The 13,835-nt window shown below is 42.7% G+C and overlaps 1 protein-coding gene across 5 annotated transcripts in view; it reads left to right on the forward strand.

The window, feature by feature from the left end:
- large1 (LARGE xylosyl- and glucuronyltransferase 1) overlaps positions 1–13,835 on the forward strand; it is a 405,419-nt gene that overhangs the window by 347,706 nt on the left and 43,878 nt on the right. The gene's annotated exons all lie outside the window — the stretch shown is intronic.

Here is a 13,835-nt window from a genome sequence, read left to right on the forward strand (position 1 = left end):
GCAATGACAAGAGGACTTTAGACTGAACTTTCCCCATACACCGTATGTGTTGGCTGCACCAGATTTCAGTCACTACAAATGCTATGCATGCTCCTCTTAATATAAAAATTCATTTATCCTGCAAGCACATAGCCTAAAAAGAAATCAAATATCTGTCTTTCCCTCTGTGTCAAAGAGCAATCTCTATATATTGAGGTGATACTGTTGATTTTACATAATGAGTTTCTATTAATTGGCGAGTTTCAAGTAATTTTGTTGCTTTGTTGGAATAAATGATGCTGTTGGACTGAGAAACTCGTTTAAGCAGCTAGTGTTCAGGATCCTATCAAAATATTGAGTTTGCAAAAGTAAAGCGACTTTTGTACATTGGTTATTTGTCTCTTCGTTAATGGATAGATTTTTTTTGTAAATTCAATTGTATTTCTTTATTTCTCTAAATTCCTGCAAGAAAATAAACCTCAAGGTAGTATACAATAGCATACAGTTTATACTTTGATCATAAAATTTACTTTTGTAGTGTATTTAATATTTCAGTAATAATTGAGTAACATTGTAAATATATTTGATTAAGCATTCTTTGTTTACATAATTCATTGGGGGTAAAATGTAAAAGTACATGAATGGCATACGTTATTACGCCACCACGTCATGCTGTATATGTGTGTGCCTCACTAAAGAAAAGGAAAGTAAAACCCCGGCTCCTGTGTTTTTCCTTCAATTAGTTTTGGGAACTTAAAAAAAACATAATAACTTTGACTTTCAGTTCAAAAAGGCTGCAGAGTCTCTCAGCAGGACTGGTCAGCACAGTCCAATATCTAAAATTAAACGTGGTAACACAATAGTGAATCCTTACAGGATACAAGGTACCAGCAGGGCTCTGTATCCAAGGGTACAGTTGCTGTTGTGCTATGCCATCTAATATAATGTCACAGTCAACCCAGCTGTTGCTTCATCTCCTTATATCAATAGAAGCCAATATGGTCACTAGGGGTAGGAATTTTGGGTTCAAGAATTGTCTTTACCCTCTTTCCTTGTCCCTATCATTACACAATTCTAAGCCCAGTGGCACTGAGACAATAGCTGGCATCCAGTAGCATGATGTTGCTAAAACTTAAATGAAGTGCAGCTGTTGTCTAATGCTTTTAGAGTGGCAGTGACAAAGGTTCGATTCCACCGCTATCTATAAGGAGTTTGTACGTTCTTGTGAGCATGTAGGTTTCTCCAGGGGCTCTGGTTTCCTCCCACGTTCCAAAGACGTGAATTGTGGGCAGGCTGTGTTGGCGCTGGACGCATGGCGATGCTTGCAGGCTGTCCCCAACACAATCCTCGCTGATGTGATTCAGCACAAGTGAAACATATCACTGTATGTTTCGATGTACATGTGGCAAAGGAAGTTAAACTTTAATCTTTAGTAGGTTAATTGGTAAGATGGGTGTAATTGTGGAGTGCAGCCTCACTGTGCGATATCTGTAAATATGTAAATACACTTACACTTTAGCTCTTCTATTCACAGTGCCACTATTGATATGTTATCTTCTGCTGTTGGCATGAGTACCAATATCAAGAAAAGCTTTCACCATTTCTACCCCTTTCTCTTGTTTCAAAAATAAACTTTATTCATAATAAAAAAAATAGCTAGAAAGGAATAAGCACAGTGCAAAAAGCCTTTTACATTCTTCATATCATATGGTCAATACATTTAGTGGTGTTAATATTTTTTTAAAGCATTGCACCATTGGCCCTTATGTGCCCACCCCCCCCACCCAGCCAGAGTGATACACCCTTTCAATGTTTGAAAGGACTTCCTCACTCAATTCAGCCCTATCAGTGTATGGTAGCAGAAGGAGTAAAAACTGTGGTCCTTCCCCATAGAACCTTTGCATTGGCACTGCATTGCTCAGCTCAGAATCCTGCGGCCTGGACTGTGCCAGTCGGTGGCATTCCCTTACGGACATCCCGTTGTGCTGGAAGACAAACAAGTTTCAGGCCGACCCCCCCCCCCCACCCACCCGATTTACGAGGATGAGTTGCAACAGGTGCGGGGATGAAAGAGTGTTGGGGTGAGAGGAGTTTGTCTGTTATTCCCTTCAATACATAGCAGTCCAGTGCTGAATGTCGTCGTGGTTTGAATATTTTCATGTCTCAGTAATTTGTCACTGGAAACATTACCTTTCAGTTGATGTTCCCACTAGCTGTTCAAATATGATTTATAATTTCATAAATGAATAAATTAGACGTGATGTATACTTTGCATATGAATGGTGCTATTTGCTAGATATTATAATGTCCCTAAAATGCTCATATTAAGTTAAAGTGTGTATTATTTTAATGTGGTTCCGTTATGCCTGGTTTTATTCCTCCGTATACCTTCCTCAAGGTCACAAGTTCACAGTGATAAATCAGGCAAACATAATTTTAATAATTAAAAATATAATCTGTGCTGAGGATTAAGTTACACTCTTCAGGTTACGTCCAAGAAACACATCTACTGGCTTGACTTTTTTAAGAAAATCATAATTTAGTCATTTCTATCTGTACTCAATTTTAGCTCAGAATAGACAGGGAAAAGTAGAAGGTAACAGGCCTAGCTTTCAAAGTTCAAAGTAAATTTATTATCAAAGTACAAATATGTCTCCATATGCTACCTTGAGATTCATTTCCTTGTGGGCATATACAGGAAAATTAAAAAATGCTGTAGAATTTATCAAAAACTATACATAAACAGACTGACAAATACCAGTGAGCGCAAAAATGATAAATATTAATTTTAAAAAGTCAATAAATAATACAGAGAACATAAGTTGTAGAGTCCTTGAAAGTGAGTCCACAGGTAGTGGATTCAGTTCAGAGTTGAGGTGAGTGAAGTTATCCACATGAGTTCAAGAGTCTAATGAGTATAGAGTAATCACTGTTCCTGAACCTGGTGGTGTGGGGCCTAAGGCTCCTGTGCCTCCTTCCTGACAGCAGTAGCAGGAAGAGAGCATGGTCTGGGTGATGGGGAGTCCTTAATGGTGGATGCTGGATAACTTTCAGGTATGTTTTTGACCTGTACCGGTTCAGAATGAGTTTGGACTCTGTCACGGCTGGAGACATTGTGTGTTTGCTACACTCTTTATATTTGAGCGCACTTTGTGTTAAAGCTTTCTAGAATGCGCCAACGCTTTGTTCCTTTGCCTGCAATGTTAAAGCAGCTTCACAACCAAACCTGCTGGTAGAGTTTAGTTATGATTGACATGTACATCAGCAAATCAGAAGGTACTAGGGCACTAATTGAACAAACAAAATCTTTTAGCGTTCAAATTCTTTTTATACGATAAAACAAATACTATTACATTCTGAATAAAAGTATTCCATTGCTGTGGATTTATGGATCCATTGCAGCTGTTATTTTGTTCTCTGCTTTTTCAGGCAAGCTGTGTCCTTGAAGTAAAATTAATCAGTTCATAATCGGTTTAAGTGCCTCATAATCCTATAAATGTTGGCTTAGCTGTAAAAAAAAAGAAAAAAGAAATTCTTCTGATGTTTGTTTTCGAGTTATTTGTGGGAACAAAAGGTGAACTGATGCGGTTAAATTGTGAATGGAGGGAGCTGCACTGTGAAATGAGGCACAAGGAATCAAAGCCACCTTCTGGGAACTCAACAGTCACAGCCTCTGCCACCAATTATAAACAGAAGCAAGATGCCGTGGCTTCCAGGCAAAATACACAAGTAATACACAAGGCTCTGCTATGTTACTGGAATCTTTGACCCTCTCTGGATCTCAATAAACTTGGCATTCATCTCAATTATCCTTTAAGGTGGAAATTGGTTACAACCCTCTTTCCACCGAGGAGTTCGGGTTGTGGGTGCAACAGGTTCAGGTTCAAGATCATTGTTATTCAACCATAGGGCTAAACAAAACACCATTCAAGTGCAAAACACAATACATAGAGTCACACACAGCACATATAGTTATGATCCAGAGCTCAAAAGTCACAAGTCCCTGAATGGCATGGCCTGAAGACTGATTGTGCATGAAATGTTGTCCTTGAGCCACGTTTCTGTAAGCTTAAGCACACAGCATTTCCCCATCTCGTGCTGGGTCAGTTTGCTGCCTTTCTTTTCTGAGGGAGTAGCCTGTTACGCACAGAGTGGTGTTATGAGGAACTGGGCACAGAAAATGCTGGGGGGTGCTCAGCAGGCCAGGCAGCATCCATGGAAAAAAGTACAGTCGACTTTGGGCCAAGACCCTTCAGCAGGGCTGGAGGAGAAAAGGCTGAGAGGTAGATTCAAAAGGTTGGGGGAAGAGGTGATATGTGAAACCTGGAGGGGGAGGGGTTGAAGTAAAGAGTTGGGAAGTTGATTGGTGAGGTGAGGTGAGAGGAGGAAAGGGGGATGGAAAATGGAGAAAGTGGGGGGGGGGGGAGGTTTGGGGGGCATTACCGGAAGCTTGAAAAATTGATGTTCATGCCATCAGGTTGGAGGCTACCCAAACGGAATAGATGGTGTTGTTCCTCCAACTTAACTGTGGATTCATCACAACACTGGAGAGGGCCATAGATGGACATATCAGAATTGAATGTACAGGAGGCCACACCGGAAGCACCAAAAACAGTAAATTTCCCCAACAGACTCACAGGAGAGGTGTTGCCTCACCTTGAAGGACTGTTTAGGGACGAATGCACAAGGGAGTCGGAGGGAACAATCCTTGCAGAAAACAGAATGGGGGGGGGGGGGAGAGAGAGAGCATGAACATCGATTTGTCAACACCTGCCCCAGCTATGGCCTAAGCAGCACGTTCCACCTGGATCATATCCGTCACCTCAGAATCCACCTGGATCTTAACCGTCACCTCAGAATCCAAATGGATCTTAACCGTCACCTCAGAATCCACCTGGTTCTTACCCGTCACCTCAGAATCCACCTGGATCTTACCCGTCACCTCAGAATCCACCTGGATTTACCAGTCACCTCAGAATCCACCTGGATCTTACCCGTCACCTCAGAATCCACCTGGATCTTACCCGTCACCTCAGAATCCACCTGGATTTACCAGTCACCTCAGAATCCACCTGGATCTTAACCGTCACCTCAGAATCCAAATGGATCTTAACCGTCACCTCAGAATCCACCTGGTTCTTACCCGTCACCTCAGAATCCACCTGGTTCTTACCCGTCACCTCAGAATCCACCTGGATCTTACCCGTCACCTCAGAATCCACCTGGATTTACCAGTCACCTCAGAATCCACCTGGATCTTAACCGTCACCTCAGAATCCACCTGGATCTTAACCGTCATCTCAGAATCCACCTGGATTTACCAGTCACCTCAGAATCCACCTGGATTTACCAGTCACCTCAGAATCCACCTGGATCTTACCCGTCACCTCAGAATCCACAGAACCAGAATGGGAGTAAGTCATCCTAAATACCTAAGATGGAGAAAGGATGAGGCCTATCAAAGCCAATCTCTTCTCAGTCAATGCACTAGGTCTCAACCATTTCATGAAAGACCCAGGAGCAAGGGCATATACAGACTTTGAATATAAAATAAATCTCAAAAGAGATCTTCAGGTATTTCACTAATGTTTCATGTAGAGTTAAATTCAAAGCTCAAAAAATGGTTCAAAGTATATTTGTTATCGAAGTACCGATATGTCACCATATACAACCCCGGAATTCATTTTCTTGCGGGCATAATAAATCCAATAACCATAATAGAATCAATGAAAGTCAACACCAACAGGAGAAACAACTAGTGTGCAAAAGAAACTGCAAATACAAAAAGAAAGGACAAAATATCCTGATAATAATAATAATAATAATAATAAATGAGTAATAAATATCAAGAGCATGAGATGAAAAGACCTTGAAAGTGAATCCATAGGTTGTGGGAACAGTTCAGTATTGGGGTGAGTGGTTATCCCTGCAGGTTCAAGAGCCAGGTAGTAATAACTGTTCCTGAAGTCTTGAGGCTCCTATAGCTTCCTCCTGATGGCAGCAGTGAGAAGAGAGCATGACCTGAGTGTTGGAGGTCCCTGATGATGGATGCTGCTTTCCTGCGACAACACTCTGTGTAGAAATGCTCGATGGTAGGGAGGGCTTAGAAAGCAAAAGTAAAGAATTAAGGCCATCACCTTTTAAATTACAGGACAAAAGATGCCTGATTATTGGTTGAACCCAGAGGTACTGGTTGGCACAGACAAGATGAGCTGAAGGGCCAGTTTCTTCGTTGTACAGCACTGGTTCATGATAGAGTGGCTGTCATGCATGTGCTCATGCCCCAATCAAATCCAGCCAGCTTGATACAGACAGAATTATAACTCCGGAAAAATAGCAAATGATGCTTCCTGTAGGATTCATGGGACGACAATAAATCCTGGTGACAGTTCCGCAGTGGACCACAACTGTAAACACGTGGCTGTTCATTACAATTGTAATGAAGTTCACACATGGCAGGGGATTGTTTGTGTTTGGATGGATTTGTGTATGAGGAGGAAATGTAAAGTCCCCTGAATTCAGCAGAAATTTAACGAGAGGAGTGACAGTGAGCAGGTATCATAAACTGCAGTCCCAGTGGACTTTGTTTCTTGTCCTATCATTATTTCAGCACTGTCTGTAGCTTGTCGACTGGGCTAAGTGAATCACTTGGGGATTTCCATGTTTATAATTATGATAAAAGCAGCAAGTGAGAGGAATGTTAAGTGACGACCTTTACCTTGGCTGTTTGGAATGAACCATTAATCCCACCCAGTATCCGAATCCCCATCGTCCCTGCACACCCTCACAGTGGAATAAGGCTTTCAAGGCCATCAGTCTTTATGGTGTGGGAGCAGAATTGTATCATTCAGCCCATCAAGTTTATTCCAGCAGTCGATCATAGCTGACTTGTTTTCCTTCTCAGCCCTATTCTCCTGCCTTCTCCCCATATCCTTTGGTGCCCTTACTAATCAAGAACCTATCAACCGCCACCTTAATTATACCCGATGACAGCCTCCACAGCCGTCTGTGGCAATGGATTTCACAGATTCACCACCCTCTGGGTAAAGAGATGTGCCTGCTGGTCCTAGACTCTGCCACAGTTGGAAACATCCTCTCCGTGTCCACTCTATCTATCTTTTCCTCTTTATTTAACCATGTGTGTTGGCGCGTGGCCAAGTGGTTAAGGCATCGGTCTAGTGATCTGAAGGTCACTGGTTCGAGCCTCAGCTGAGGCAGCGTGTTGTGTCCTTGAGCAAGGCACTTAACCACACATTGCTCTGCGACGACACCGGTGCCAAGCTGTATGGGTCCTAGTGTCCTTCCCTTGGACAACATCGGTGGTGTGGAGAGGGGAGACTTGCAGCTTGGGCAACTGCCGGTCTCCCATACAACCCTGCCCAGGCCTGCTCCCTGGAAACTTTCCATGGCGCAAATCCATGGTTTCTTGAGACTAACAGATGCCTATTATTTAACCATCCAAGGCTTTATTACTGAAGCATCTCTACTTCCTCAGAAGGCTAAGGAGATTCAGCATTTCCCCACTCATTCTCACCAATTTTTACAGAAGCATTTTATCCACAACTAAGAGGAAATCTGCTGATGCTGGAAATCAAAACAACACACACAAAATGCTGGAGGAACTCAGCAGGCCAGGTAGCATCGATGGAAAAGAGTACAGTTGACATTTGTTTCGGGCTGAGACCCTTCAGTGGAGAAAAAAAGCTGAGGAGTAGATTGGGAGACCGCTTCACCGACACTCTGTCCGCTAGAAAGGGCGGGATCTCCCAGTGCCCACCCATTTTAATTCCACTTCCCATTCCCATTCCAATATGTCTATCCATGACCACCTCCATTGTCGTGATGAGGCCACACTTAGGATGGAGGAAGAACACCTTAAATTCTGTCTGGGTAGCCTCCAACCTGATGGCATGAACATCGATTTCTCGAACTTCTGGTAAAGCCCCTCCCCCTTCCCCATCCCTTTTCCCTCTCTCACCTCATCTCCTTGCCTGCCCATCATCTCCCTCAGGTGCTCCTCCACCCTTTTCTTTCTTCCATGGCCTTCTGTCCTCTTCTATCAGACTCCCCGTTCTCCAGCCCTGTATCTCTTTCACCAATCAACTTCCCAGCTCTTTATTTCATCCCTCCCCCTTCAGGTTTGACCTCTCACGTTGTGTTTCTTACCTCCCCTTCCCTCACCTTTTAAATCTACTCCTCAGCTTTTTTTTTCTCCCGTGCTGCTCAATGGTCTCAGCCCAAAACATCGACTGTACCTTTTTCCAGGGATGCTGAGTTCCTCCAGCATTTTGTGTGTGTTATTTGGATGCATCCTGGTTTGGTACTTGCCAAAGACCACAAGAAACTGCAGAGTTGTAGGCACAGCTCAGTCCAACAAGAGAAACAACCTACTGTCCAAGCAATCTGTCTAAACTTCTCGCTGCCACAAGAAAACATCATCAAAGACTCCACCCACACTGGATATTCGCTCTTTTCCACCCACTCCCACTGGAGATGAGTTTAGAGATAATGGAATTCCCCTTGCTCCCAGTTCTGACTTGGTAGCACATCTGACAGCAGCTGCACATGCTGAATTTCAATTTTTCGTGGGGACAAAATAAACTACTCAGTCAATCTTGATTACCTTGCTTTAGAGTTATAGAGCACTACAGTACAGAAACAGGCCCTTTGGGCCATCATTAATCTGCCTAACGTCGTCAACCGGCACATGACGGTAGCCCTCCATACCCCCCGCGTCCATGTACTTATCCAACCTTCTCGTAAATGCTGAAATCAAACCCACATCCACCACTTCTGCTGGCATCTCCTTCCACAATTCTCTGTAGACAAGACATAGTTGCTTTGATCAAGCGTCTATTGCAGCTATCCTAGAGTTTTCCCAACACCTCTGTGTTTATTTCTATCCAGGATGTTCATTGAGGATCAAACTGTACTGATGATAAAGTCCAGTCTCAGTTCTCTGAAGGCCTGCCCCTGATTTGAAGCAATGGGTTTGGAAAACTTTTACTCACCTTACTTAACCAAGGACCCTGTGGCATCCTGCTGTGGCCCCATCTGAATGCCACGATGCACACCTCGGTTTCCCAATCTCCGAAAGTATCGCAGGCGGCTAGTTCCTTATCACTCAAAATGCTGGACGAATCCAGTAGATCAGGCAGCATCTATTATGGAGAGGAATAAACAGTTGATGTTCAAAATATCCACTATTCATTCCTCTCTGCAGATGCTGCCCGACATGCTGAGCTCGTCCAGCATTTTGTGTGTGTGCAAAACCCCTTGAGTCTAGTTCCTTATCACACAGGCATCAGCGTAATGGTCAACAGATTATGAAGCAAAATGCAGTCCAGTGACCAAGTAAAACAGGCAAGGGTTGGTGTCCTTGCACGGTAAAATATAGATGCCTTTTTTTGGAAGTAGGATGGAACCCATTAGGCAAATAAATCTCAAACACGCGGAAATCTGCAGATGCTGGAAATTGAAGCAATACACACAAAATGCTGGTGGAAAGCAGCAGGCCAGGCAGCATTTTAGGCAAATAAATTTTTATCTAAAGAAATGAGCAATCTACTGAGGGTCAAGCAGCAGCTGTGGGAGGGACAAAAGAGTCAACATTTAAGGTCAAAATCCAGCATCTGCCATCTCTTCTGTTTTTATTTTTGTCTAATCTGTCTTCTAACTGTAAACCACCTTATGCAGGCTGCTAATCCATCCATCTTCCCTTTGCCAAATGAAATCCAAACAATGTCTACTATTCTGTCCCAGGTATTGATCACTGTCCGCACCATGAGATTATTTTCTGACAGGTCAACATCTTGCTCTTTGCATTCCTACCTCCAGCCTGATCTTCTGCAGACATTATTAATTTGACAAGTTCAGAACTGACTTGCCTTGGACTTGCCCAAAAAAAAGACTCCCAATCGTCAGGCTCCATCAGCATTCTTGTCAGAGAGACAGTCGCCGATTGATATTTGATTGGTGTTGGGCTTAGTTGTGGGGATGTGGTAACAGTATGTGATCCAACGTTTGCCGCAAAGTCCCTGCAATGCTTTATTGGAATTGGTTTATTATTATCACATGTAGCAAGTGGAAAAGCTTATCGTGCATACTATTCGTACAGATCAAATCATTACACTGTGCACTGTAGCAGAACAAGGGAAACAATAACTGAATACAGAATAAAGTGTAGGAAGTACAAGAAGACAACAAGTTGCAAGACAATAAAGATTGTAAGGTCAAGAGTCCTTATTGTTGAAGAGTCTGAGAACAGTGGGATAGAAGCTGCCTTTGAAGCTGACAGTATGCTATCAGGCTTTTGTATCTATTGTCCGATGGAAGAGGGGAAAAGAGAGAGAGAGTCTGGAGTGGGTGAGGCCTTGGATTATGCTGGCTGCTTTGCTGAGACACCAAGAAGTATAGGCAGACTCCTTTGAAAGGAGGCTGGTTTCTGTGATGTGCTGACCTGTGTCTGCAACTTGCTGCAGTTTCTTGCGATCGTGGGCAAAGCAGCTGTAACAAGCCATTATACATCAGTTAGGATGTTCTCTACTGTGTATTGATGAAAATCAATAAAAATAAAGCTGAGGTATAGAAAGCTTTTGCCTTATCTTCTATTTCACCTTTCCCATAACGTCAATAAATCATTGAATTGATTTCAGCTTGGATAACAGAAGGCTAAATTTACCAATCTTTCCTCATCAAAACCTAAGGCTAAGACACGTTCAAAAAAGAAAGTAATGGAGACTACTGGGAAACTCTGATTTTACAGACATCCTCATTTTCTTGTCCATTTGGACAGCAATATTGGATGAGACCAGAGCTTTCCACACTGGGTAAAAGGCCCACGATCAGTGGTTTTATCCATCAGGCTGTACTGGAGAATGTCTATTTTATTCTCCTCAACTCTGCTGAGAGCTTCAATGCTGCTTCAAGCTAGTTGGAGCATTAACCACACCCTCTTGGTCCAAGTGCGGAATCATAGGGAAGTACAGCATTGGAAAGTGCCCATTAACCTGACATCTCAGTGCTGATCAAGGTGTATTCGAGCTAATCTCATTTCCCAGCTTTTGGTCTGTATCCCTCTCAATTCTTAATAATCCACATACCTGTCCACATGCTACTTATATGTGTCCAGTGTACCTGCCTCAACCACTGCCATACAGCTGGTTGCACATACTGTATGTACCACCTGATGTATAAACAGATTTCATGACATATCAATGATAATGGACATAATTCTGAATCTGGAAAAAGTGCACCTCAGGTTCTAATTAAACCCTTCACCTCTAACCGTCAAACTGTGTCCTCTAGTTTTTGATTCTCCATCACTTGCTTCTGGGCTGAGTGAAATCAAACCAGTAGAATGGCATTTCGGTTGTAAGGATTGACCATGAACAGTCTCTGCTGAAGGGTGAGCACGGCCCGCCTCTCCATGTAACTGAAGCACCTTATCTCTGTGGACATGGTGGTAACTTCCTCTGTGTCCTCTCCAAGCTCTTGAATGGGCATAGAACGCCACCTAGGACCTCACTAGACCATTATACCTTGTTTCTCTAAAATTATTTTGCTTTCCCATCACATATATAAATGGATCTTCTTTGTTTCCACCTATCGCTCATTTGTCACATTGGACATTTGGGATTTTCAATCTCATTTTCACTGTCAATTTCCACAACTGCTCCAACTCTGTATCTCAATTTAAATTTTAAAAGAACTAAAGAGTAATCTCTTTTTTTCTTTTGCTTGCTCCATTTTCAGGAAATCACCTTTCGCCATGTCCTTTAGAGGCCAAAAGGGACATGCTTCTCCACTTTCCTTTTAGTGGGTCAGTGCCATGTCATCAGGAATCAATCTGATTGTTCTTCCCCATGAGATGCTGCTTGCAGAATAGTTTTACAAGTGCTCACTGCCGCTAATAGACACAAAGATGCAATATCTGCAGTTCACGTTAAATATTTTAGAAGGTCATCCAATTCTTGTAGAACTATATCAACTGTGGCCAAGGGTGTTACAATGCAGTTACATCCCACTGATCATAAACACGAGGAATAAGCAGTTAATGTTTGTTTATTTATTTATTGGGATACAGTGAGGAATAGGCCCTTTTAGCCCTTTGAACCGCGCCGCCCAGCAGTCCCCCAAAATAACCCTTGCCTAATCACAGGACAAAATACAATGACCAATTAACCTACCAACCGGTACGTCTTTGGACTGTAGGAGGAAACCAGATAGAATATGAGATGTTACTAGAGCCTTGATCAGATACACAAGAAGACGATGTAGCGGTTTTAAAAAAAATTCCCAGGAGAGGTAAAGAGAACAAAGAATGGGTCTCCTGAGCATCAGAGAGCTGCCTGGATCAATGAAGGAGATGTTACTAACAATCATCAAGTCGGACAGTATCTGTGGAAAGAGAAACAATGTTAACATTTAAGATCAAGGAGATTAAGAGAGATACATTGGCGCAACTAATGGAGCTGCTGCCTCACAGGTTCAGTACCCTGGGGTTCAAATGTGACCCTTGCTCCTGCCTGTTTTTTATACCTTCCCTGTGTCATAGAACATCGAAGAGAACGAACAGGCACAACCCCTTTAGCTCGCGATGGGTGTACCAAGCACAATGCTAAATTAAACTAAACCATTTTACTCTGACGATACGTGGTCCATATCCCTCTATTCTCTCCATATTCACGTGTCTATCTAAAAACCTGATAAATGCTGCTGACATTTGTTTCCGCCGCCACCTCTGCAGCTATTCCGAGCACCTACCAACTACTGTGTAATAAACCTACCCTGTATACTTTCTTTAAAGTTTCCTCCCCTCACCTTAAATGTACAAATTCTAATATTTGATATTTCTACCCCTGGGATAAAGATTCCATCTGCCCCATCCCTGCCTCTCATAAATTCCTATCAGGCCACCCCTCAGCCTCTACCACGCCAGAGAAAACAACCCAAGTTTATCCAATTTCTCCTACATTCATAGTTCATCCCTCTAATCCAGGTAGCATCCTGATAAATATCTTCTATACTCTTTGCAAAACTGTAATGGAATGACCAAAATTGCATGCAAATTCCTCCAGGTGCTTCAGTTGCCTCTATCGTCCCAAAGGCGTGCAGATTAGTAGGCTAATTGGCCACTACCAGCTGCTCCGTGTGTGTGAGTGAGGCATAGAATCGGGTAGTTGGCGGGAAAGTGGGGAGAATGAAATGGGTTTGTGATAAATGGGTTGGCACAGACTCCATGGGGCCAAAGGGTCTGTTTCCACCATCACCCCATTAGTAACTGCAGTGATGTCACCATTCATAGGATCGTGGAGCAACACAGCAGGGATCCATGCCCTTCGGCCCAACCACTCCGTACTAACCCCAGTGCCCACCCAGCTCGTCCCAGTTTCCTGTATCCCCCCAAACCCCACCCCTCCGTGTACCTATTGTCAGACCTCAGTTATCTTAGATCCTTGGGTTCTTTTAGGAGTTCAGGAATCAGTGGAAAAACTGTGATTCATTGATTCTTCACGATTGTTTATTTTGAAGTTTAAACAAAGATACAGAGCATTTGAAACTGAGTGAGGAGCTGAGAAGCAAAGCAGGGATTAAAAAGGTTCACTAGATACAATATATTCAACAGATTCAATACAAAGATGATGCCTTTGGGAAAAATCTATCACCATTGTAATCCAGGTAACAGAAATTCCTTAGGTAAGAATAAACCAATACTTAATTAAAAAATGAGAAGGTATTGTATATGTAACTGCTATATCATCCTCAGCCAATACGTGGGAACAAATCACAGCATACTGTGAAAAATATATGACTTTGATAAAGATACAAATTGTGTCAGTAAAACGCTATGATTT

Source organism: Hemitrygon akajei, chromosome 10 (genome assembly GCF_048418815.1).
Source record: "Hemitrygon akajei chromosome 10, sHemAka1.3, whole genome shotgun sequence".
Taxonomy (NCBI): domain Eukaryota; kingdom Metazoa; phylum Chordata; class Chondrichthyes; order Myliobatiformes; family Dasyatidae; genus Hemitrygon; species Hemitrygon akajei.